This window comes from Sarcophilus harrisii, chromosome 1 (assembly GCF_902635505.1).
Source record: "Sarcophilus harrisii chromosome 1, mSarHar1.11, whole genome shotgun sequence".
Classification (NCBI taxonomy): domain Eukaryota; kingdom Metazoa; phylum Chordata; class Mammalia; order Dasyuromorphia; family Dasyuridae; genus Sarcophilus; species Sarcophilus harrisii.
In genome coordinates this window covers 427,167,124-427,173,123 of record NC_045426.1, presented here as the reverse complement: position 1 = coordinate 427,173,123, position 6,000 = coordinate 427,167,124, and the positions used below count along the sequence as shown (strand labels likewise).

The 6,000-nt window shown below is 36.1% G+C and overlaps 1 long non-coding RNA gene across 2 annotated transcripts in view; it reads left to right on the top strand.

The window, feature by feature from the left end:
* The first annotated feature begins 2,926 nt into the window (after nt 1-2,926).
* LOC116420552 overlaps nt 2,927-6,000 on the top strand; it is a 39,776-nt gene continuing 36,702 nt past the window's right edge. For both annotated transcript variants that reach the window (XR_004230912.1, XR_004230911.1), the window contains exons 1-2: nt 2,927-3,000; nt 4,014-4,115. This is a non-coding gene — a long non-coding RNA (uncharacterized LOC116420552). The remainder of the gene's footprint in view (nt 3,001-4,013; nt 4,116-6,000) is intronic.

Here is a 6,000-nt window from a genome sequence, read left to right as displayed (position 1 = left end):
TCCCACCCAGTGAGCTCCCGTCCCCAGATCTGCTCATGACTCACTGGGTGACTTTGGAGCAAGTCATTAACCTGTCTCTCTGTCTCAGTTTCTAAATTCTCAAAATAAAAGTGATAATAGATGCCAGCTGCCTCAAGTGGTATTACAAAGATTAATGACATGCATCATGGGAAGTGCCCTGAGCTCCTTGGACAATGGCTCAGAAGAAGCACAAAGCCTAATTATAATTTCTTTCCAGTTTCAAAAGGGCCTTTGGGAAGGATGCCTCCTGCTTCTCAGGATGGAGATAAGCGCTGCATTGGGAAGGAGAATTTCTACCATCTGACTGCAGTAAAAAATACTCTTCTGCATTCACTAGTTCCCATGGCAGAATTAACTTGGACCTGGAGAGGTCAGATGGCTGATTTGTCCCTTTCTAAAGGGCTAGGCCTTTTTTCGCTTTTTTTTTTTTTTACTAAAGTCTTTTATTTTCCAAAACATATGCATGGACAATTCTTCAACATTAGCCCTTGCAAAAACAAAACAAAACAAACAAACAAAAAAACCAAAAACACTTGTGTGCCAATTCCCCCTCTCTTCTCCCACACCAGCCCTTACATGGCAAGTAGTCCAAAATATGCTAAACATGGTAGAAATATATATTGAATCCAATACATGCATACATATTTATACAATTATCGTGCCACACAAGTAAAAAAAAATCAAAATAAAATGCAAGCAAACAAGAAAAAAAAGAGTGAAAATTCTATGTTATGAACCACACTTAGTTCCCATTGTCCTCTCTCTGGGTGTAGATGGCTTTTTTCATCCCTGAACAATTGGAATTGGTGTGAATCACCTCATTATTGAAGAGAGTCACCTCCATCAGAATTGATCATTGTATAATCTTGTTTTTGCCATGTATAATGATCTCCTGATTCTGCTCATTTCACTTAGCATCAGTTCATGTAAGCCTCTCCAGGCTTCTCTGAAATCCTCCTGCTGGTTGTTTCTTACAGAACAATAATATTCCATAACATTCATATACCATAATTTATTCAGCCATTCTGCAATTGATGGGCATCCATTCAGTTTACAAAAAGGGCTGCCACAAACATTTTTGCACATGTGGGTCCTTTCCCTCCTTAAAGATCTCTTTGGGATATAAGTCCAGTAGAAACACTACTGGATCAAAGGTTATTCACAAATTGATAACTTTTTGAGCAGTTCCAAGTTGCTCTTCAGAATGGTTGGATCTGATCACAGTTCCACCAATAATGTATTAGTGTCCCAGCTTTCCTATATCCCTTCCAACATTTGTCATTATCTTTTCCTGTAATCTTAGCCAAGCTGAGTACTTAAGAACTTTTAGAGGAAAACAGTTTAGAGCTGTAAAAGACTTGAGAGTTCACTGAATCTAACCCTATTTTGTAGTTAAGGAAACAGAATAAGAGTGGGAGATAGAATTTAAACCCACTTCTTCCTGGTTCCAAGTTGATCTTTCTATCCTTCTAGTAATCTGCTTCTTTCATAAGGTGTTATTATAGGTAGTAGTGGTTTCTGAACTAGTCTATAGTCTGAGAAAAATTAGGATCTTGACTTGTCACAGAAAAACTGTGTCTTATTTTCTAGCTTATCTTCTTACTTTTTTTTAGGTATAAGACAACAGATCTAACTAAAAGTCATGGGAAAGGGAATAATGAAATCAGATCCATGGCCAGGGGCATATGAAAAATGATAAAAGAGATAAAGTTTCTCTTTGGTGCCCTGCCATGTTCCTTTGTCCCCATCCCAAGCACCAGCTGCTCTCTTTCAATATCTTCCCTTCCCTTCTTTACTCTTTCAGCCTTGGCCTGCTCTCTTCAATGATATTCTTGTCCTGGAAGTTTTATAAACTCTTCTCCTTTCAAAATTTCCCCTATCCTGTGACCCATTCTCTCAGGGCCTTGCTAGGTTAGCCGCTAACAACTATTGGTGCTAATGCATAATAAGCATTATTAGTTTAATGTATAACCTTTCCCACATTACTGTAACAGAGCAGGCCACCCCTAAGCAAAATATAAGTATCTATAGTATGACAGAGGCAGACTTTTTTTTTCTGGTCTTATTCTCATTAAATTAGCAGATGACAGACAATTAATTTGTCCATAATCAAAGGGTTAGGCCTTTTTCATCTAAGATCTTTTTAGAGGATAACAGATTTAAAGTTGGAAAAGCCCTGAGAGGTCACTGAGTTAAAGAACTGAGTGAAGACTTGAGAGAAAATAAACAAATACAGACATTTTAGAGATGAATTGGCAGTGACTTTTCCTGGGTTTCATAGCCAATAGTCAGAGATGGAATTGAATTCAGATCTTCCTGACTCTGAAGCCATAATATCATTATATTTCTTAAACATATAATTTATGAATGTGTAAGTATGTCTGTATTCACATAAATAAGAGAGCAGTATTGCAAATTGGGAGAATCAGGAAAAACCTTTGGAAGGACATAGTGGTTGACCTCAGCTTTGGAAAGAATTGAAGATTTCATGAAGAAGAGATGAGAAGGTAAATCATTCCAGAAGTAAAAGACAGACTGTTCCAGAGCATGGAGGCAGAAGACAGAATGTCATATCTAAGGAACATCAAGCAGTCATGTTTGACTGGAGTATCACATGTATGAGGAAGACAGGCCAGAATGAGAAACTGGAATCGGACTGTGAAGGTCTTTAAATATTAAGCAGAGGACCTTGTATTTTAATCTAAAGAAAAGTGGAGCCATTGAGACTTCTTAAGCAGGAGATTGCACAGCTTAGAACTTCTTTTAGAAAATCAATTTGACAGCTAAGTGGAAGAGAGGTTAGAGTGGAGAGACTGAAGGCAGAATAATAATTATGATGTAATTGTGGTAACCTAGTGAAGAGGTAATGAAAACCTGGAATAGAGTGGTTGTGGTGGGTGTGAGAAAAGAGAAAGGGATGGGTTCCAGAGATGAGAAGGAAGTGGAATTGAAAAAAATTTGGGAACTGATAAGATAAAGGTAGGGTTGAAATGAGAGTAAAGAGTAGAAGGTAACTCCAGGGTGATTGGAAGAATAAGGGTACTCTTGACATAAATAGAGAGAAATTAGAAAAGGGCAGGTTTAGAGGAGTGGCTTCAAACTCAATAGAACTGACCAAGTGTTGACTTTGAAAATCACAAATTAAAATTATCAGTGTTGTGTTTTGCTTTTATTTACTTTGCTAAACATTTACCAATTATATTTTAATTTGGTTTCTGTGGCAACAGGCTAAATTGGGCTGTGAGTTTGACATCTCTGGTTTAGAGGGAAAGATAATGAATTCAATTTTGAGCATGTTGAATATAAGATCCCTATGGCATATTTTGGGGGCAGGTAGGTGATGCAGTAGCTAGAGCACTAAGCCTGGAATCAGGAAGACTCATCTTTCTGAATTCAAATCTGACTTCTGACATTTACTAGCTCTGAAAGCCCAGACAAGTCATTTAATCCTATTTGACTCAATTTCCTCATTTGTAAAATGAACTGGAGAAGGAAATAGGAAAATATTGCAGTTTCCTTGCGAAGAAAACCCCAAATCGGATCAAGAAGAAGAGTCTCACAATGACAAAAATATCATATTTCGTTTGAGATTATAAATAAGCATTTGAAAATAAATGGAGTGAAATGAGGGCTGGATTGGTGCAGTGGATAGAGCCCAAGGTCTGGAATCAGGAAGACCAGAGTTCAAATCCAGCCTTAAATACTTACAAACATTGTAATTCTTAACCTTTGCTCAATTTCCTCATCTGTAGAATATGGGAATTAATAGTAGCAACTTTCCAGATTTGTTGTGAGGATTAATCAATAAAATATTTGTAAAACACTCAGCACAGTGCTTGGTACACAGTAGACACTATATAAATGCTATTCTTGTTGTGGCTGTTGTTATTACAGTTGAATCTGTAGAGACTGAGGAGAGGATAGCAAGCAAAAAGATAAATTCAGAGAGAAGAGATAACTGAAATACAACTTTGGCCTATGCCTGTTCATAGGTGACAGGACATGGAAGATGAACTTGTAAAGAGGCTGAGAAGTGGTCCAACAAATAGGAAGGGAAGCTTTGACTGACAAGTGCCTCAAACATTCAGGGAGAGGTAAGTGCCTAGAAGAAGCAGGTAATTGTTAAACCCTATGAAGGCTGAGGCTTGGAAAAGGCCACAGGATTGAACAATAAAGAGATTACAGGGACCCATATATGTTAAATGGTGGGGATAGAAGACAGAGATGGAGATATTTTGGAACCCCAGGCTCTTGATTTCCTGACACTGTGAGCAGATATTTCTAGCAATATATAAAAGGAACCCTGATCAGTCATTTTTCAAAAAAATGGATATTACTTATCTTTATAGTAATCATTTCTCTATAATTTAATCCTCTTCCTACCAATGAATGTTTCCTTGTAACAAAGAAAAACACTGAAGCCAATCAGCCAACCAATTAGCAAATCTCTTTATTTAGTAGACCATATTTCATATCTGTAGTCCCCACCCTTTGTTCTGAGCTATGTGGTTATATGGAAGTATATTTTATTATTGGTTCTTTCAGACCAAGATTGTTCATTATAATTTATTACTTGATGGCTTTTTAGTGCCATCATTTGTTATTGTAGTCACTGTTTGTATAGTTTCTCTTGGTTGTGTTTCTCTGTATTTTATGAAAGTCTTACTATATTTCTCTAAGTTCTTCATGTTTATCATTTCTTAGAGTATAATAATATTCCAATATTATTGGGATTTTAATCCATTCAGTCCTGGGAATTTAATCCATTCAGTTTTACAATTGGTGCTCTGGAACCAAGTTATTTTAACTGATAGCAGGTAAGAACTACTTTATCTACTATATCTACGGGCCATAGGCCAGATCAAGCTTTACAACCTATCTAGTTACCAGCCTAGCAATGTATATCCAGACTGCCATTTATTTTGAAGATTTTGTTGGCTGACTTCCTTTGAGATCAATTTTGAACCCTGTGACTCACTAGACCAAAATTCTCTTCCCTGGTCACTACCACCTTTGGTGTACTGTCTTACCTATTAGGATATAAGTTCCCTGAAGGAAATGGGACTAATTCACTTTTATATTTATATTCCAGAGACTCAGCATAGTGCTTAGAACAGAGTGAAAATTTAATAAATGCTTTTAAAATATTAATTAGCTCATTACATTTATATATCACAATTTATTTAGCCATTGGTTAATTGATAGGCATGCATTTTATTTCCAACCGTTTTTTCTTTTTCTCTTTTGCTAGCCTAAAGAGTAATTCTGTGAATATTTTATTATAAATTATATTATCAGGGCAATCTTGAAGTAAAAAACACTACAGGATGAAGTGAAACTCTTAGCTGCTCTTTCTCTGGACTCGCCTTTGCAATGGGTCAGAGATCTCACAATTAGCAGAGATCTTCACTAGAGTATGCAGTAAGGTGACACAATGGACAGAATGATGAACTTGATGGCAGGAAGTTTTGAATTCAAATTTGTCCTTAGTTACTTATTAACTATGTGAACTTAGGTAAATCATTTAACCTGAGTCTCAAATTTTCTCATCTATAAAATGGGGATAGTAATAATAGTACCTATTTTTCATGTGACATAGCATGTAAAATGTTTTACAAACTTCAGGGGTCCATACAAATACTAGCTATTATTGAATCTTGAATTATATAATATTTGGTTCTTGAAGGAAAATAAAACTTTTCTAATACTTGATTCTATGGAAATAAAGTAATTTTCCTCTTGACAGCAATTAGAAAACTGCAACTATCTTGAGATATTTTATAGACAGTATGGAAAATGATATACCAATGGAGAGAGGGGAAAAAAAAACAGCTGAGCTGAACAAAATACTCTAAAATATTCCCATTAAGGAAAATAATGAGAAAACGAATAAATCTCCCATGTCATGCTTCTGTCTACAGTGGCTATGATTTGAAATCATAAATCTGAGTAGAGAGCTTCATGAGCATGAAATGTTAT